We start from the raw sequence: 22,005 nt of genomic DNA, 5'->3' as shown, positions 1-22,005 counted from the left end.
GAAGTGGACATGGTCGCTGGCATAGTTTCTAGCGTTAATGGAAAACGTGAGTCCCGATAACGCTAGCGACCAGGGGCTTAATATCTCCAGGTTCTGGAGCTCAAAATCAATGTCCATCCCATAGTATTATATATCTTTAGAAAGCTCTGGATGTCTACTTTCCAATTCTTTTGGAAACACATCATTTGGAGCTCTACAACTCGAGTTACACTTCTTGGAAGGTGAAGAGGTCAGTTGGCCTTACTACAGGTTGATACCATGTTCATCTTTGCACTTTTGGGGCAGGTTTTTTCCCTTAAATTTAGTGTCAACTATGTAGTGCCATATATGCTTGGAAAGCTCTGGAATCCTACTTTCCAATGCCACTAGAATCACCTCATTTAGAGCTTTGTGGCTCAAGTTATGCGTGTTTGAAGAAGGAATGGTCAGGCAGCTAGGTGGGACTTTTGCCCACGTTAACTACCACGTTAACTTAGTTAACGTGGAAGTTAATGTGGGTCTTTTTGCTTCGCCAACATTAGTGGAGATCACCTTTTCCACTAATTTTGGCGTCTCCCTTTACTTCCACGTTAGTTCCCACGTTAATGTAGTTAACGTGGAAGCTAACGTGGGTCTTTTTGTTTCGAAAACGTTAGTGGCACTCACTTTTTCCACTAACGTTGGCATATACCCCTTTCGCAAGTGTTATTGGGGCTCACCTTCCCCATTAACGTTGCTTGGTGCCTTTTGTCCCTACGTTAGAGTTCACGTTAGTGTAGCTAACGTGACTCTTAACGTGGGTCTTCCTTGCTAACGTTCCATGCTCTCCTTCTTCACAGTTAATGCCACTAACTTTTCCCACTATCGTTGTGGCTTTCCTTCCTTCCACGTTAGTGTAACTAATGTAGCCACTAACGTGGCTCTTCTCTTCTTCTTTTGGCCTGAAATCAATCAAACAAAGTGCATCAAAGTCTTGCTCTTAATCATGGGATCATGCATCATCCAATTTATCATTCAATTTATGCATAATTCTCATGAAGTCATTCAAAATTCACAATGTTTGCTTGAATCATGGTATGATTGCATTTTCAACCAAATACTTGCTTATTTCCTAAGAAAATGCATGAAACTACCTTAAAAATAGTAAAGAAAATGTCAGTGGTGTTCTCGTAGTTGTTACAATTTAGTTCACTAACCCACTAACTGTTTGATATATTGCATCACTCACACTAACATCATTTTTTTTAATAAAGAATACTCTCTATCCTCCTTTTGCTTTGGCCTTGTTGGTTGTATGACAGGTAAAAGAAGTGGGGCTTCAACTTCTTTTGATTTCGAACCTGAGAGGACCTTCCTTAGACTAAGGAGGAAAGTAAGAGGAAAAAGAATTGTTGGTGCTGAGGAAGAGGAAGAGTACTTTGAACTAGACATGGATGAGAATATGGAGAACCATCATGAAGAAGAGGCTCACAACCATGGCAGAGAAGGTCCAGCAAATCATGCTGGGCAAGAGAGAAGAGTTCTGGGCTCTTACATCAATCCAAACCTAGGAAACTGTGGAAGTAGCATTCAAAAGCCAAGCATACATTCCAATAACTTCGAACTAAAGCCACAGCTCATCACCCTTGTTCAGAACAACTGTTCATTCAGAGGAAGTGTCCAAGAAGACCCCGATCAACATCTAACCACATTCCTGAGGATATGTGATATTGTGAAGTCTAATGGTGTTCATCCTGACACCTATAGACTGCTTTTGTTTCCCTTCTCACTCAAGGACAAAGCATCCAAATAGCTGGAATCCTTCCCGAAGGAGAGTTTAACATCCTGGGAAGATGTGGTGAACAAATTCTTGGCGAGATTTTCTCCTCCTCAACAGATCAACAGGTTGAGAGCCGAGGTACAGACCTTCAGGTAACAAGATGGTGAGACTCTATATGAAGCATGGGAGAAGTTTAAGGACTTGACAAGAAGGTGTCCACCAGATATGTTCAACGAATGGGTGCAGTTACACATCTTCTATGAGGGTCTTTCTTACGAATCAAAGAAGGCAGTAGACCACTCATCTGGGGGATCTCTGAACAAGAAGAAGACCATTGAAGAAGCCTTAGATGTCATTGAGACTGTAGCTAAGAATGACTACTTCTATGCTTCTGAAAGAGGCAACACTAGAGGAGTAATGGAGCTAAATAATATGGATGCACTGCTGGCCCAGAACAAGCTGATTACCAAGCCGCTGGCTGACCTTGCCAAGAAGATGGAGAGGAACCAAGTAGCAGCAATTACCACCTCATCAGCAACTCAAGAAGGAGTAAATGCAGAGGCAGATGGTGATCAGGAACAAGCCAACTACATTGGAAACTCACCTAGGCAGACCCATGATCTATATTCCAAAACTTATAATCCTGCTTGGAGGAACCACCCAAACTTTGGGTGGAGAAATCAACAAGATCAAGGCCAAGATCAGAGACGCCACAACCCCAACAACAATGCAGCTCACCAACATTCCACATAGAGATCATATCAGCACCCACCTAACAACATACCTCAACATCCATACCAAAGCCAAAATGGCCCTTCTCATCACTCCAACTCCAACTCCAACTCATCAACATCTGAAGATAGACTCTCAAGGATTGAGACTCTACTTGAACGTATATGCAAGGAAGTTTAAGACAGTAAAATGTTCCGGGAGGAAGTGCGCTCCAATATGCAGAATCAAGATGCTGCCATCAAGAAACTTGAGACACAAATTGGCTACCTATTAAAGCAAATTCCCAGCCATGACCTGTGCAGCAACACCAATCCAAACCCAAGAGAGGAATGTCAGGCTATCACCCTCAGAAGTGGGAAGGAATTGAAGGAAATTCCCAAGGATTCACAAGAGAAGAACTCAAATAAAAAGGAAAAGGAGCGAGATAAAGTCCAAATTCCCATTCCCAGTTCACAAAAAAAAGGAGAAATGCTAAAGCCAGACGTCCCAAAAGCTCCATACCCTCAGCAATTGAAGAAGAAGGGGGACGACAACCAGTTCTTAAGGTTTTTGGAAATCTTCAAGAAACTACAAATCAACATACCCTTTGCTGAAGCAATAGAGCAAATGCCGCTCTATGCCAAGTTCTTGAAGGAATTGATGACCAAAAAGAGAAGCTGGAAGAACAATGAGACTGTGATACTAACCGAAGAATGTAGTGCCATCATTCAGCACAAGCTACCCCAGAAATTAAAGGATCCTGGGAGCTTCCAGATCCCTTGTATTATAGGAGAAATCACAGTGGAGAAGGCTCTATGTGACTTAGGAGCCAGCATAAATCTGATGTCAATAGCTATGATGAGAAAAATGAGGATTGAGGAGGCTAAGCTAACAAAAATGGCCCTACAACTGGCAGACCGATTGTTCAAGTTTCCTCATGGCATAGTCGAGGATTTGCTAGTGAAGGCAGGAGATTTTATCTTTACAGCAGACTTTGTAGTGCTGGACATGAAGGAGGAAGCCAAGGCCTCCATCATCCTGGGAAGACCGTTCTTGGCCGCTGCTGGAGCTATTATTGATGTCCAAAAAGGTGAATTCACCCTGAGATTACACAATGAGAAGATGACATTCAATGTATTCAAGGCCATGAGCTACCTACAAGAACCATTAGGAGAGTGTATGAGGTTAGATTCACTGGAAGATGCAGTACAAGAAATTTTTGAAGAAGAAGAACTTGAAAGGTTAACAGAAGAAGAATTAGCATCTAGCGAAGAGGCTGCAACAGCGGAGATTCATGTTCAGGGTGCACCAAAGGAGGAGAATGAAAGAAAAGAAGCACCCAAACTTGAACTCAAAGCACTGCCACCCACTCTCAAATATGCGTATTTAGGAGAGAATGAAAGTTACCCAGTGATCATAAACTCAGCCCTCAGCTAAGATCAAGAGGATGAACTACTCCAAGTATTGCGAAAGCATAAGGATGCATTTGGATGGACCCTCACTGACCTGAAGGGAATCAGTTCGGCCATATGCATGCACAAGATACTGTTGGAAGAGGATGCCAAACCATCCATTCAACCCCAAAAGAGGCTGAATCCAGTCATGAAGGAAGTGGTACAGAAAGAAGTCATGAAGTTATGGCAGGGAGGGGTAATTTACCCGATCTCAGACAGCCCATGGGTCAGCCCCGTGCAAGTTGTCCTAAAAAAAGGAGAAATCACTGTAGTCCCCAACGAGAAGAACGAACTAATCCCTACAAGGACCGTCACAGGATGGCGGATGTGCATAGCTACAGAAAACTCAATGAAGCTACAAGAAAAGATCATTTCCCCTTCCTTTCATGGATCAGATGCTAGAAGACTTGCAGGACATGCATATTACTATTTTCTCGATGGTTATTCAGGATATAACCAAATAGTGATTGATCCGAGAGACCAAGAGAAAACCTCATTCACTTGCCCATATGGAGTGTTTGCCTACAGGCGCATGCCATCTGGGCTATGTAATGCACCTGCAACCTTCCAATGCTGCATGCTCTCCATTTTCTCAGATATGATAGAAAAATTCATTGAAGTCTTTATGGACGACTTTTCAGTATTCGGAGATTCCTTTCCTAATTGCCTAAATCACCTGGCCCTGGTATTAAAAAGATGTCAAGAGACTAATTTGGTCTTGAACTGGGAAAAATGTCACTTTATGGTGACAGGAGGAATAGTTCTTGGCTATAAGGTTTCTAACCAAGGCATTAAGGTAGACAGAGCTAAGGTGGAACTCATTGAAAAATTACCCCCACCAAGTGATGTCAAGGTAATTAGGAGCTTTCTGGGGCATGCTGGCTTTTACAGAAGGTTTATTAAAGATTTTTCAAAGATAGCCAAGCCCTTAAACAATCTCCTTGTATCTGATACACCATTTGTCTTTGATGAAAAATGCATGCTAGCATTCGAAAATTTAAAGAAGAGGCTGTCTTCTGCCCCTATCATTTCCCCACCTGACTGGAACTTACCATTTGAACTGATGTGTGATGCATCTGATTTTGCAGTTGGGGTAGTGTTAGGGCAGAGGAAAGATAACTTAGTCCATGTAATATACTATGCCAGCAAAGTCCTCAATGACACTCAAAGAAACTATACCACTATTGAAAAGGAGTTGCTGGCAATAGTGTTTGCATTTGACAAGTTTAGATCATACCTCATTGGTGCCAAAGTGATTGTTTTCACAAACCACATAGCACTTAAATATTTGTTTGCAAAGCAGGAATCAAAACCAAGACTGATAAGATGGATCTTATTGTTGCAGGAATTCAATATTGAGATTAGAGACAAGAAAGGAGTGGAGAACAAGGTAGCCGATCACTTATCCAGAATCCCTCACGACAAAGGTGGAACGCATGATACAAGTGTGAATGAATGTTTCCCAGATGAGCAGTTAATGACGTTTCACAAAGCACCCTGGTTTGCAAACATTGCCAATTTCAAGGCAACTGGGGCTTTACCTCCAGAGATCAACAAACATCAAAAAAGAAAGCTCATTAATGATGCAAAATATTTTGTCTGGGATAAGCCGTATCTCTTCAAAAAGTGTTCAGATGGAATCTTGAGAAGATGTGTTTTAGAAGAAGAGGGAAGAGAGGTCCTATGGAACTGCCATGGCTCATGCTATGAAGGCCACTTTGGAGGGGAAAGAACTGTAGCCAAGGTATTACAGAGTGGATTCTTTTGGCCCACCCTTTTCAAGGATGCCAAAGAAGTAGCAAAGAACTACAATGAATGCCAAAGAGCTAGCAACCTACCCAAAAGAAATGAGATGCCGCAGAATTTCATCTTAGAGCTGGAACTGTTTGATGTATGGGGGATCGATTTCATGGGACCATTCCCAACCTCATATTCAAACAAGTATATCTTGGTAGCAGTGGATTACATTTCCAAGTGGGTAGAGGCTATTGCAACCCCAACAAATGATAACAAGGTGGTCATAAACTTCCTCAGAAAGAATATTTTTAGCCGGTTCGGAGTCTCATGAGCACTCATCAGTGATGGAGGAAGCCATTTCTGTAACAGACCATTAGAAGCTCTTCTCTTACGATATGGGGTGAAACACAAGGTTGCCACACCTTACCACCCCTAAACAAGTGGGCAAGCCGAGATATCTAACAGAGAGATAAAAAGGATTCTGGAGAAGACTGTAGGAGCATCAAGAAAAGACTGGGCGAAGAAGCTAGATGATGCTCTTTGGGCATATAGAACGGCATTCAAAACATCTCTTGGGATGTCCCCATATCAACTGGTGTATGGAAAGGCCTGTCATTTACCACTGGAGCTGGAACATAAAGCCCTTTGGGCTCTCAAGCTACCAAATTTTGATAGCATTGCTACTGGTGAAAAAAGAGTCTTGCAGCTACAGGAAATGGAGGAGTTTAGATCTCAAGCCTATGAAAATGCCAAGATCTATAAAGAAAAGGCAAAGAGAAGACATGACCTCAATCTGACACCCAGGAGCTTCGAAAAAGGACAGCAAGTGCTCCTCTACAACTCCAAATTGAGACTCTTCCCTGGGAAACTCAAATCAAGGTGGTCTGGACCCTTTTCTCATCACAAAGGTCTCACCACATGGACACATAGAAATTATGGAGGAAAGTTCAAAGAGGACTTTCACTGTGAACGGACAGAGGCTCAAGCACTACATGGGCAACATGGGGGAAAACCCCAAAATGAAGTATCATCTCAACTGATGGAGAAATCGTCGAGCTAGCGACGTTAAAAGAGCGCTTTGTTGGGAGGCAACCCAACCTAAGGTAGTTTTCTTTTCATGATCTTTTCAATAAAAGTTACAAGTAGTTTTCCCTGTATTGTAAGGAGCTAAGTTTGGTGTTGCACACCAAAATAATCGAAAAGTGAATGCGTAATTCTAAGTTTGGTGTTCCACCAAAGATTTCAGTTAGAATCACACTACACCTCTTCAAGGGGCATATTGCTAGCCCCAACCAATCAGGGAAACTACTTAACAACAATTTAGTTTCTAGTTCATATTCATTTTATTAATAAAAGCACACGAGGTTCTCTGCATGTATTCAATATGTTGCATTAGGTAAGGAACTAAGTTTGGTGTTCACACACCAAATGAAGTTCAGAAATTCATGACTATACATGCATGCTGACTATTTCTCAAGTGCTTGGGGAACAAGCAACTTTCTATAACTCTGCAGGGATTCAAGTAACCTTCTGGAAAAATAGTACACCGTCATCCAGGGAAGATGATGACAACAAAGAGATAGCTAGAAGGCACCACTAAAAGGTTGTATTGTTACTTGATTCTATATGCTTGGAAATGCTCAAAAAGATGGGAAATCTGAATGTATCCCTGAATTATTAGTTACTCTTTAGTTTAAATCACTAGAATTTAATGTTAGTTTTCCCCTGCTTAGGTCTATGCTAGCTGTGCCAAATTATCTGCTGCATTTTCACCTTGCTTACTTGTATGCTTGTCCTTTGAAGTCAAATAAAAAGAGATGTTATAAAAAACCAGAGTGATATTCAATTTGTGGATTAAAGTTCTTAAGCTTGTGGTGTAGTAATTACTTAGCTAAGTTGGTTCACCAACAAGGTAGGAAGGCAACTATCTGTCCTGAATCATATGCTTGAAACACACCCCATGAGACTAGCTACATAACAAGATCCTAATTAGAAAAAGAGAAAGAAAAATAAAAGTTGAGAAATAAAGAAAAAGAATAAGAAATAAGGCTAGGCACCAAGGGTTGAACCTTAAGGCATGTGTCTGTGGTGCTCCTGTGCAAGGGATATACTTGGATGAATAAGCTCTCAGGGGTGCCTTATCACTTGGTAACTTGGGTTAACTAACCCGGGAGTATCAGCTGAAAGTCCACTATCAAGAGTAACCTTTGCTACAGAACACTTAGTAACCCAAAGAGGTACTGGACACCAAGGCCTCAAGTAAGAAAATAACAAACCATGTGCCTGTGGTGTGTATGTATGGGGGAAAGAGACTTGAGGGAGTAAGTTCTTAGGGGTGTCTTAACACCCAGCACCTTGGACCAACTGGTTCGGGAGTGCTGGCTGAAAGCTTATCTTAAAAGAGTCGCCCCCTTACAAAGCACCTAGTCTAAAGAACACAATCAAACCCTGAAAAGAAAAAGGGATCAATAAATAAAAGTCTCATAGGGTGCAATGAAGTGAGTATTCCAGGGCATGGTAAAGGTCTGAAAGCCAATAAAGGAATGAACCTAAGTTGCTATGCATGAAACCCCATAAAACCAAGGACATGACTTCCACAATAATGATTCATTTCTCTTGTCATTTCATTCATCATTCTAATGTTTCAGTACTTGCTTAGGGACAAGCAAGCTTTAAGTTTGGTGTTGTGATGCCAGGGCATTTTGGCCAGTTTTACTGACCTTTTCCTTACTGTTTTAGGGTAGTTTCATGCATTTTCTTAGTTAATAAGCAAGTCTTGGGTAGATAATCACTTACATCTTGATTTCAAGCAAACATTATGAATTTCATGTGATTTTATGAGAATTATGCATGAATTGAATGACAAATTGGATAATTCATGTCTTATAACTTGGATTAGAGCTTTGATGCACTTTATTTGCTTGATTTCAGGACAAAGGAAGCAAGGAAGAGCCACGTTAGCAACCACGTTAATCTAATTAACGTGACCTCTAACGTGGAATGGGAATAAACTTGCAACGTTAATGAGAAAAGTGATTGCCAATAACGCCTTTGAGACCATCATGGCCCACGTTAATTGTCACGTTAACTACATTAACGTGGTAGTTAACGTGGAGAAAAAGGGAGCCCCAGTGTTAGTGGTAAAAGTGAACACCACTAACGCTCCAAATCGGCAATTAGCTACGTTAAGAGTCACGTTAACTTAGTTAACGTGAACTCTAACGTAGAAAGGAAGACCATGCCAATGTTAGTGACACTCACCTTTGTCACTAACGTTGGACTAAGCCCAATTGGCCACGTTAAGAGTCACGTTAACTACATTAACGTGAACTCTAACGTGGGAGGAGCAAGAAATTGCCAACGTTAGTGACACTAACCTTTGTCACTAACGTTGGACCAAGCCACTATGAGCCACGTTGGCTGCCACATTAATTGCATTAATGTGGAAGCTAACGTGGAGGAAGGAATGATGAGCCAATGTTAGTGACACTCACCTTTGTCACTAACGTTGGAGATGGCTATCACCACAACGTTAGTGGCCACGTTAAGACAATTAACGTGAGGCACTAATGTGAGAAGGGGCGTTTGGAGCGTTAGTGACAAAGGTAAGTGTCACTAACGCTCTCGCGGCTAAGGCATGCCCACGTTAAGAGCCACGTTAGTTATACTAACGTGGACTCTAACGTGAGAAAAGGGGGGCTAAGAGCAACGTTATTGGCAAAGGTAAACGCCAATAACGCCTGTGGTGGACTAAGAGGCAACGTTAGTGGTCACGTTAGTGCCACTAACGTTGAAGTTAACGTGAACCATCTTGGGCTAGGAACGTTAGTGAAAAAGGTGATCGTCACTAACGTTCTCGAACCCACATTTTCACTTAACGTTAACGCCACTAATGTCCTAGCTAAAGTTCATGCCTACTTCACACTTTCTCTGTAAGTAAAGCTGAGTCCACTGAAGATTCCAAACTGCTTCAAACTCAAGATCCAAAGGCCCATATCCAAAGACTTGAAGAGCCAACTAGAAGATCAGAAGAGTAGTATATATAGGAGTAGTTTTGAACTAGAGAGAGAGCTTTTGGCATTGGGAGAACTACTCTCTGTATAATTTTACTTTCTCTGCAACTTCTAGTTTTACTTTCAGAATGTATTCTCCATCTTTGCTTTCCATTCCCAGAGCTATGAACAACTAAACCTCTTTCATTGGGTTACGGAGCTCTGTTGTAATTTGATGGATCAATAATAGTTTTCATTATTCTTCTTCTTTCTTTTCTCTTGATTTTACTAGAAAGCTTTCAATCTTCATCCAATTGGGTAGTTGTCTTGGAAAAGAAGCTATTCATACTTGGATCTCTTCGGAACCTTGGAAGAGGAATGAAGAGATCATGCTAGAAATGCTTTCTCATGTTGGACCAAATTGGGGTTTGGATGTATATAGTGACATATAATCCTACCAACACTTTGATTTGGGAATACATGTGGTATAATCAGTGACCACTCTTCATCTCTTCTCATGAGCAATTAGACCAAGGAATTGGCTATTGATCAAGATTTGAGAGATTGAATTACCAAGGAATTGGGATTCAATCACTTAAGATTGCCAAGGAGATCAATGAATGCATTGATTGAGGAAGAGATGAAGATGAACTTGATCTGGAGAATACAACATCTCTTTAACCCAATGAATCCCCCATTTCTGATCTTACTCATTCTCTTTACTTTCTGCCATTTACTTTTATGTTCATTTCCCCAAATCCCCATTTAAGATTCTGCAATTTACTTTCCGCCATTTATATTTTGCTCTTTAATTCCAGCATTTACACTTTCTGCTATTTACTTTCCCGCCATTTAATTTCCTACCATTCTCAAATCAAATTCTGCTTAGCTCAACTAGAACATTCCTCCAATTAAAGTTGCTTGACCAATCAATCCCTGTGGGATTCGACCTCACTCTATTGTGAGTTTTTACTTGACAACAATTCGGTATACTTGCCGAGGGAAAATTGTTGAGAGACAAGTTTCCGTGCATCAAGCAACCAAAAACAAGTAGGACTAAAAAGAATAGAAAAATATAGTAAGTCTCAGAGTTGTCAATAAAGCTTAGTTCCAAATTCTGAATGGGGCTATTAGCTCTTTGCTTCTGAACAGTTTTGGCATCTCACTTTCCTTTGAAGATCAGAAGTATTGGCATCTCTTGAAACTAAAATTTGGATGATATTATTGATTTTATTTTGGTTTTTCTTGATTCTTGAACACAGCTTCTTTTTGGTGCTTTGCACCTTTTAAGCCTAGCCGTGACTCTAAGCGTTTTGTTTTCCCATATTATCACCGGATATATAAATGCCACAGGCACTTAACTGGGGGAACCCTTTGGATTCGAATTTAGCTTTGCTTAAATTCCCAGTCAGTGGTGTCTAGAGTTCTTAAGCGTAGTCTTTTGCTTTTGGGATCACGACTTTAACTACTCAGTCTCAAGCTCTTTACTTGACACCTTCATACCACAAGCATTCAGTTAGGGATAGCAACTCATTTGTTCTTTTTAGGTCAATATATGACCCTCCTAACCATTGATGCTCAAAGCCTTGGATCCTTGCTCTTTTGATTTTTCTTTTGAGCTTTTCTTTTTCTTTTATTTTTTTATTTTTTTATTTTTTTTCTTTTTGCTGCTTTTTCTTGCTTCAAGAATCAATATTTTTTATTTTTTGGAGAATCAATAATACTTCTCCAAATTCACTGTTCTTCAAAAACCAATATACCCAAGTTAAATATCAATTATATATGCAAAGTTAATTCATACTTTCAGAAAGTAAAGGCAAGGCCACTACATCTAAATAATTGGAATAACTTATGATGTAACTCAAAATCTCATGTATTTTACTACTTCTTTTTCAAAAATTTTCTTTTAAGCATGGTGGGGGATACATACGATATCTTATAACCAAAACAAAATAAATAAAATGAACTACTAAAGAAAATAAATCCTAGGAGTGATCATGCAAAAGCTAGAATAGAAAATAGAAAATAGAATGAAATACTGAAAAGTAGAAAGAAAGGGGGAATGAAACTCAACTACCTCAGTACTGATGGTTGCTCAGGCTGTGCTCTTCTGTAAGGATGATTCACCACCCTTTGGTGCCATTGATGATGGTATACACCTAGTGCTTGCTCTACAATAATAAACTTAACAAGTTTGCTTGTCCCCAAGCAATGAAAAGTTGGTCCTTGCTGTTCCCTTATGGGCGTTGAACGCCTAGCTTCCTCCCTTGCTAGCGTTCAACGCCAGTGCATGCTCCTTGATGGGCGTTGAATGCCCAGCTTCCTCCCTTGCTGGCGTTCAATACCGGTGAGGGACTCTCTCAAGAGTGTTCTGTTTTCAATCCTAAACGTCTCTGCCTCTGTTCTAAGTGCTGCACATGATCACAAACATTAAAAAGCGAGGAAAAACTATGGAAATCAATGATAAATAAAAATTTACTAAAAGAAACCCAAACTAAGGAAAATTGATATCAAAACAGAATTAAACTAAGGGATACTTATAGTTGGGTTGCTTCCCAACAAGCACTTCTTTAATGTCATTAGCTTGACACTTGATTGTTGACTTTCTTCCTCTTCTTCCAATTGGTTAACAGTAATGACTCCAAGGGTGAAGAGGACAAGATTAATGCCCTTAGAATTGAATTCCTCCTAACAAGCTTTATGTTATTGTTATCAGCTTGCTTTTCCTTGCTTATTAGGGTAGGGGTTGTATTGTTTCTTGCAGACCTTTTGTTCTTCATGGATATCATCTTTGGTTTCTTGGTTATAATCCCTTTGCTGGGCTTTCCTTGATTGTCTTCACCACCATGAATTCAGGACTTGGTTGTTGTGTGATAGGTGGAGTGTACCTATCATCACGAACTTCTTGAATTGGTGGTTCAAGGAACTCACCCTCTATGCCTTTCTCTTCTTCTTTTTCAGTGGGCAAGCTCTTCACGAATGCAACAGAGAGAGGTATTTGCTCCGAAATCTCATCAAAAGGAATATTAATTTGCAACTTCTTGGAGCATTCCAAGGGTTGTGAGTAATGCTCATTCTTGGTCTCCTTCTGGGGCTTCTGAGGGTGTGGTATTTCAAGCTTTCTTCCCATAAGAGGGGCGTGTAACAATGTGCTTCAAGCCTCTTTTTGAGCCTCTTCTTCATTTAGTTCCTCAATAGTGTGTACCACTTTAGGCTCAGCCTCTTTGGCCTTGATGAGGGCCTTACTCTCTTCTATTAGATGCACCTCTGTGTCTCCGGGGAGAGTGTTAGGAGGCCTTTGAAGTGTCTGAGGGTTTGGCAACTTGGATATGTACTCTAGGGCTTTGGCAGTGCAGGATGAGTATCCAGGGTGAATGGAAAGGGATTGTCAGGATGCCTAGGGAGGATGTCCTTTGAATTGGCATGTGTCCCGTCCATTTTTTGGGCGTTCAATGCCACTGCTGGTCTTTTCCTGGCGTTGAACGCCAGGGTTATCCCCTCCTGGACGTTGGACGCTAGTGCCATCCTTCTCTGGGCGTTTAACGTCCCTGCTGCCCCCTCTTAGGAGTCTAACTTTAGGATCTGTGTTCTGAGTAAGGATCATGTTTACATCCTTCTTTTCTTGAGCTTCCTTCCAAACTGGAGTCCTCTCACATGAGTATAGGTACTGGTTATTGGCAACCCTCTAAATGAGCTCCTGTGCCTCCTTAGGCATCTTCTCCATGTGCAGAGGACCACCTGCAGAGTGATCCAGTGACCTCTTGGCCATCTCACTGAGACCTTCATAAAAGAAGTATACCTCAGCCCAATCTGAGAACATATCAGGGGGGCAATTCCTGATCAACCGCTTGTACCTCTCCCAAGCATCATAGAGGGACTCGTTTTGTTCCTGCCTGAAGGTCTGAACGTCTGTCATAGGATTAGTCAAGATCTGTGTGAGAGAGAACCTATTCAAGAATTTGTTAATGAGCTTCTCCCAAGTGATTTCCTCTAGGCTCAGCATACCACCAATCCAGTGCTTGACCCCTTACCGCAAATGGAAATAATAATAGCCTGGAGGCTTTAGGATCTACCCCACTGGTCTCTACAATGTCACAGAACTACAGGAAGTTGGAGATGAATTTCTTGGGGTTTTCCTGTGGGCTTCCATGAAACTGGCAATTTTGCTGCATTAGCCTGATCAAGTCTATGCTGACCTTAAATTCATAGAAGCTAGGAGATGCCGCAGTTCTCTTGGTTTGTGTTTTCCCCTTCGGATCCATAGTGACTTTGGTGTCCCTGTATACACAAATAAGAGACAAAGAAAAATAGGGGGAGCCTCTATGTCAAAGTCTAGAGAGCTCCCAGTGAGGTATCCTGAAGAAACAAGAACGCAAGAATCAAAAGAGAGGAATTTCAAAGTTTTTTTTGTAAATTTTGAAAATAAATAAAAAATAGAAAAGAATTAATTAAAAATTTCAAAAATTAAAAAGAAAAATTTAATTAAAGATTTTGAATTTTAAAAATTGGAAAGAAAAAGTCAAGAGAGAGAGAAACAAGATAAGACAAATTTTAAAAAAAATTTAAAAATTTTGAAATTCAACTTTTAAAAGAAAGCAAAACTAATAAGATACTAAAACTTAAAATTTTAAATTTGAAATAAGATAAGATAACAAAATTTTTGAAAATCAAATTTTGAAAAAGATAAGATAAATATTTAAAATAAGAGAACAAGATTACTAATCAAGACACCAGACTCTTAAAATTAAAATAAGATAAAACAAATAACTAACTAACAAGATTTGAAAATAAAATAAAATAAAAGATTTGATTTTGAAAATTTTTTAAATTTAAAAAGAAAGTCAATCAAAGATTTTAAAATTTAAATTTGGAAAGAAAAAGTCAAACAAGATAAGATAAGATTTTAAAAATTTAAGACAAGATTTGATTTTTTTTGAAAAATTTTGAAATTAAAAGGAGAAAGAAAAAGAAAGATATCGAAATTCAAATTTTAAAGAAAGAAGAAATAACCAAATACTAAACTTTTAAATTTTGAAATTAAAAAGAAAGATAAGATAACAAAAATTTAAAATCAAAGAAAAAAATAAGATAGAGATTAAAGATAAAAATATAAACAAGAAAATTAAATTAAATGAAAAGATACCAATGGCACACCAAACTTAAAAATTTTGAATTTAAACAATAATAATTTCAAAAAATTAAAATGAAGAACACTAAAAGACACCAAACTTAAAAATTTTGAAATCAAAGACACTAAATTTTTGAAAATTAAAAAGAAAAACACTAAAGGACACCAAACTTAAAGATTTTGAAATCAAACAAGGAAAAAAACCAAAAAAAGTTTGAATACTAAGAAAGAAAAGCAGAAACAATTTTCAAAGACTCAAGAAAAGAACAAAAACCGAAGGGACACCAAACTTAAGACTTGACACAAGACTCAAACAAAAGAAAAAGATGACTAAAGATAAATTTTTGAAAAAGATTTATTTTTTAAAGAGTTTTCGAAAATTAACAATAAATGAAATTAAAAGAAAGGTAGTAAAAAGTACATAATCCAAGGAGCAAAACAACCGGTAGTTTGTCAATCTCGAACAATCCCTGGCAACGGCGCCATAAACTTGGTGTGCGAAATTAAAACTCGCACAACTGAACCGGCAAGTGCACCGGGTCATTTAAGTAATACCTCAGGTGAGTGAGGGTCGATCCCACGAGGATTGTTGGATTGAGCAATCAGTGTTTATCTTATAGATCTTAGTCAGGCGAATAGAAAGGTAGTTATTGTTGTTGTAGGCGCATAAACAAAACAATAAAGAAGCAATAAATAATTGAAGAAGAAACAATAATAAGAAATCGGTTAAGGCCTCGGAGATGCTTATTCTTCTAGATTAATACTTCTTACTGAGTACTTTATCAATGAATGATTCATTCAATTGCAAGGTTGTAAGTGATTAAAGCCAAGGCCAGTGGGTCATTAATTTCCTCTTATCCAAACCAAACGCCAGGGTCAGCGGTCATTCAACCTGGACGAGGGTGAAGCTCACGCAATTCAATCTCTGGTGATCCTACTCAAAATTCCACAGACAAGGTCGGATCTTCCGGATTGAAGAATGAAGCTCTATGGTTCTAGCCTTAGCGCCATAGAAACCTAAATTACCCATGACTAACGAGATTTTATGTGACATATCTAAATTAGCCCAGATACTCTATTGGAATCTGTGATGCATTCTCAAACTGTAGCTCAATTCTATCCCGCTAAGGACTCACAAGAACTCATTGGTGCGTGAAATTGAACTCCGCACAACTGAACCGGCAAGTGCACCGGATCATCCAAGTAATACCTCAGGTAAGTGAGGGTCGAATCCCATGGAGATTGTTGGATTGAGAAAGGAATGGCTATCTTGTAAATCTTAGTCAGGTAATTAGAAAAGATGGTTGTTTGTTTGAAATCATAAACAAAATAGTAAATACGAAATACCAGATTGATGTGAAAACAATGATATAGATTCAGTTAAGGCTTCAGAGATGCGTATTTATTCCGGATTAACTTTTCTTACTGTCTACTTCAATAATGAATGATTCATTCAATGGCAGCCGTAATTGACTAACTTATGTAATATCCTCATCAACTTAGCCTCTTCTAAACCATAGCATTCCACCATAACCGAGCAACTCATGTACCATCCTCATCAAGTTAACTCATGGCTTCCCACTACAGCTGAAGGTAAGACCTAAGCAATCTACTGCCCTTCGCGATCCTACTCAAAACACCACAGACAAGGTTGGATCTTCCAGATTAGGGAATGTTGCTTCTCAAACTCTAGCCTTAATGCTACAGAGACCTCAGCAACCCACGGTCAACGGGATTTTATGTCACTTATCCAAAGTCGCCTAGGCACTCTCTTGGAATCCGCAGTGCATTCTCTAGGTGTGGTTCAATGCTATCTGGGTCAGGACTCACATGGAACCCATGTAGAACAAGGATGATTATCACAGTTCATCTTCAATTCATGAGATGAAGAATGAAAAATGCACAAGAGAATGGAATCAAACGTGTATTGAAATAGAAACAGTAATATTATTAATCCATGAGAATCAGTAGAGCTCCTAACCCTAACTTAGGAGGTTTAGTAGCTCATAGCTTACAGAAAGTAATGTGGAAGAAGATGAGGCCAAAGATCCTAAACAAGGGTGATCTTCTCCTATATATAATAACCTAATAACTAATAAGTTCAAATTATGATAGGCTAGACTAGAGGTGCGAAAATCCACTCTTGGGCCCACTTTGGTTGAGTATTTGGGCTGAGCTTGGCGTCCATGATGAGAGAATTTTGTGTCGATCTAGAATTTCTCAAAATAGAATACGTTCGTTGCAAGTATAGCCTAGACCAACAAAGAACCCTTTCAATCAAAGTTTAATTTTCAAATCATGAATAACCGAGAGTAATGAAACCTCGAGTCGTTCTCCCTAGGATGCAATCGAAGTGTTACGCTTTCGGTTGTGGAGGCAAAACGGGTTTGGCAATCAAAAAACAAAAGATTAAAGGAACTTAAGAAATAAAAGAACTAAGGAATGATCAAAATTGGAATTAATGCAAGTAAAGAGAAAATGAGATCAAAACTAGTGAAAATGCTATGTACGCATAAAAAGCCTTGACTTGGGAATAAGAGGATCCAAGGAATCCTATCATCGCCATAACCACAACTATGATAATTATGATGAGCCAATCTCATCTAGTCTACCCCTAACATCGAGGAGTAAGTCAAGCAAGCATAATTGACCTTAATCCATAAGTCTTAGCTATGTTATCAAACTAGTTGATAAAAAGCTAGCATCAATGGAAACAAGAGTCAACTAACTATCCAAGAATTATCACTAAATGTCGGACATTATGTCTCTAGTATTCTAGGAACTCAAATCCCAAGCCAAGGTGTGAAAATCTACTCAAAATCCATAATTGGCATTTTAACAAACACCTTGTGTGCATAACCCAAAACATAAGAAATTGAAAAGGGAAATGATAAACTATAACCAATAATTTACAATATCAACAATTAACATTCAATCAAACATAAAGGAGGCATAAAACATTAAATTCATCAATCAAAACTTCAAGAAACTCAAAATTATAAATATGAACAAAGTAACTTGAACCATAAGAACATAAAAGCAAAAGTAGTGAAATTAAAGAGGAAATTGAGAGTACTTACAATAGAAGAAGCAAAAATCCAAAAGAAAAGCTTGCTATAAAATGCAACAATGAACCCTAATTAAAAACCCTAAGAGAGCTCTCCCTAATCTACACTACTCCTACTCCTACTATGTAAAACTATGGAAAATTATGTCTAAGTCCTAATGCCTTTATATGGCTTCATTTTCCCTTCATATAGCACTTCAAAAACCAGCTTCAGCCTTCCAAACTGGGCCAAAGGCCCCCAAAATCGTGGATCACGTGTTTCATTAATGAATCCACGTGCAGGGACCTGTGCGTACGCACAAGTGTGTGCGTACGCACACATGCTGTTTTTCCTCCTGTGCGTACGCACAGGTGCTGATTTTGACCCTTGTGCGTTGGCACAAGATGTGTGCGTGGGCATAAGATGTGTGCATGGAAACAGGCTGAAATGCTTCTTTCCTTTGTTTTCTTCATGTTTTCTCCCTTTTTGCGTGCTTTTTTCCACTTCTACCAAACTATTCTTGCCTCTAGGACCTGAAATCACTCAACAAATATATCACGGTATCGAATGCAATAAAAGTGGGATTAAATTGCTCAATTTAAGCACAAAAATGCATGTTTTCACATTTAGGTTCAATTTAGGGATCAAACACAAAAGTATGCTATTTTGGTAATTAAGTGAGTTTATGTGATGAAATCCATTCAAATTAAGCCAAAATATATCGTCAAATATGGACTCATCAATTCCCCCACACTTAAACAATAGTATGTCCTCATGCTAAACTGATTAACCCCATTTTTAGCATTTATCCTGTGCTTAATCTAGTAGATTTTATCCATTATTCTCATACTTATTCATACAATTCGCATGTTTTATGTTTTCCTTCCTGATTTTGTGCTATGATTGAAAACATGCTTCTTTGGCCTTATATTTGCTAATATTAATCCTCTCTTATTACCATTCGATGCCATGATATGTGTGTTAAGTGATTTCATGGAATACAGGGCAGGAATGGCTTGGAGGATGGAAAGGAAGCATGCAAAAGTGGAAGGAATACAAGAAAGTGAAGGAACTGCTAAAGTTGTCCAGCCTGACCTCTTCGCACTCAAATGGTCATAACTTGAGCTACAGAGGTCCAAATGAGGCGATTTTAGTTGCGTTGGAAAGCTAACATCCGGGGCTTCACAATGATATATAATTTGCCATAGCTGCCCCGAAGATAGGTGACGCGCATGCGTGACCTGGCAAAAATCCAATCCACGCTCACGCGTGACATTGCCGCGTGCTGGACGTATCAGAAATCGCTGGGGGCGATTTTTGGGCTATTTTTTACCCAAGTTTTGGCTTAGAAAACACAGATTAGAGGCTATAAAGTGGGGAATCCATTCATTCAAAAAGACAACATTCATATTCACAATTTTAGGTTTTAGATGTAGTTTTCTAGAGGGAGAGGCTCTCTCCTCTCTCTTAGATTTTAGGATTAGGATTTCTTCGTTTTCTTCATTCCAGATTCAATGTTCCTTTAATTTAGTTTCTCTTCTACTTTTATTTGTTCTAGTGCTTTCACTTGTTAATTACTTATATTGCCAAATTGGCTTATGAACTCTTCATGTTAGATTTGAATTTATGTTTAAATGCAATTTAAGGTATTTCAGATTTATGATTGCTTTCTTCTATTTATAATATAAATAATTTATATTTTCCCCCCTTTGCTTTGGTTGAGTAATTGGTGACACTTGAGTTATCAAACTCAGCTGTTGATTGAAAATTAGAAGTTGCTGATTGATTTGGATCCCTCTAAAGCTAGTCTTTCCACAAGAGTTGACTAGGACTTGAGGAATCAAATTGATTAGTCCACTTGACTTTCCTTTATTTAGTAAGGGTTAACTAAGTGGGAGCAATAAACAATTCTCATCACACCTGATAAGGATAACTAGGATGGGATTTCTAGTTCTTATACCTTGCAATGGTTTTTATAATTATTAATTTACTTTCTTGTCAATTTATTTTCCTGTTCCTTATTTTAAAAATCCAAAAATATACCTTTTTCCATAACCAATAATAAATCATACTTCCCTGAAATTCCTTGAGAGGCGACCCGAGGTTTAAATACTTCGGTTATAAATTTTATTGGGTTTTGTTACTTGTGACAACCAAACTTTTGTACGAAAGGATTCTCTGTTGGTTTAGAAACTATACTTACAACACGATTATTTTTATAAAATTCTTTACTAGCAGAAAATCCGATCGTTCAAAAATGGCGCCATTGCCGGGGAATTGTCAACGTGTGCCTTATTATTGGTTATTGTAAATATTTTATTTTGCTTGTTTATTTGTTTTTATTTTTGTTTTTTTATTTTTATTAGCTACTATGAATTCTCACCCCTCTGGTTTCAAGTTTGGTTCCAATGTTGTTGTAAGGAATGAAAACTATAATGAAAATAGGCATCAAGGTTGGAAGAACCAAAGATGGGAGGAGCCATAAGGATTTGATCAACCCTCTTGGCAACAACCCCCTACAATGCGCTATCACCAACAACCATTCTGTGATGCATACCAAGACAATAGTTATGGTGGACCCTTTTGTGACAAACCACCTCCACCAAATTACTATGGTTAAGAGCCATTCCAGGGAGCGTACCAAGATGATGAATATAGTGTACCCCCTTGTAGTTACCAACAAGCCCCACCATATGCTTATGAACCACCTCTCCAACATAACTTTGAACCACCATACTCACAAGCCCCCTACTACCAAACACCATCACATGATCCTAACCCTTATCCACCATATCAACCACCCTATGAGCCATATGAGCCATACATAGATCTACCCCAATTCTAACCTAATTACTCCCAAGAACCACCACCTCCATATACACCATATCCATATCCATCAATCTAAGAGCCTTATGGTCCTACTTATGATATCCAAGAAGAACAAGAGTCAAGGGATCATCTCAAGGAAACAGTGGATCAATTTCAACCAACCCTGCGTCAAATGGACCGAGCGGTAAACCGAATGGCACCCGAAGCTTTCATGGCTAAAGAATCTCAACTTGAGAACAAGGAATTGAGGTATGCTGTGCAACAAGTGGAAAAGATAGAGAGTGATAAACCACCACATTCTTATTTTGATGAACCACCGTCTTATCATGAACCTTTCCTCCCAAGTAATGAGCCCTCGTATCCACCTCAACCTTCAATACATGACACTCTTGGTGTTCTTCTTCAAGGGCAAAGAGAGATGGAACGGGGAGTACTAGAATTCGTGACTGTCTTAACCGAGGTAGTAAATCAATTAGCTTCCTAACATCTGAGCATTCAAACTACTCCCATGGCTACATGTGGAGAATCAAAAGAAGAGCGTAGCATGAAGGAGATACTAGAAACTCCGGTGGACAATGAAGAACATGGCTTTGTATTAGAACAAGTGGAGGAAGCCATAATAGTTGCAGAGAAAGAAGTGGTTAAAGATTTAGGAGATGCTGAACCTCCATGGGAATCTAGAATTATAGATTACTCCTCCAATAAGATTGAAATTGATGTCAAGAAGGCCAGTGCACAACCTCCATGGCATATTTCTTATGAAGACTTGGATGGGATAGATCAAGAAGTAAGTTCCCTTGGTGATGAGGATCATGCATCAAGTCCTCCTAGTGATAAATCTACATCCATAAATGAACTCCTTGAATATGAAGACTCTTCTCTGATCGAGTTTGAGAATGATGTGGAAGCAGAAATTCTTAGAAAAGGACGGACGGGAGTTGAGTACGCTTTATCAAGAACGTTGGAGACTTCTCCACCTAGGTTGCCACCTACTCCTTCATTTGAGTGGATAAGGCTTGTCTCTATTCGCGTTACCATTCCACCTGAATATGGTATTCTTGAAACGGATGGCCAACTTAGAAGACTTTGTTGCATTAAGTGTAAGAGAAGGACGTTTAGTGGTTGGAGTTGCAAATCAAGGCTCATCAAGGTTGATACTTCAAGAGATAGATGTAAGAGCTCAACTGGTGATAATTTGGTTAGATCTAAAAGAAGAGTTTGATACTCCGTAGAGAATTCAGAGTGCTTGCCACCCGGATGGAACCATGATGATCAACTTGAAGACGGGTGTAGAATCAAGATTTGGGATCCCGACATACAAGAAGATCAACTTTGGGAGCTCAAAGCTTGTGAAGAACTCCATAAGGGC

This window comes from Arachis hypogaea, chromosome 11, assembly GCF_003086295.3.
Source record: "Arachis hypogaea cultivar Tifrunner chromosome 11, arahy.Tifrunner.gnm2.J5K5, whole genome shotgun sequence".
Lineage (NCBI taxonomy): Eukaryota > Viridiplantae > Streptophyta > Magnoliopsida > Fabales > Fabaceae > Arachis > Arachis hypogaea.
This window is presented reverse-complemented; position numbering follows the sequence as displayed.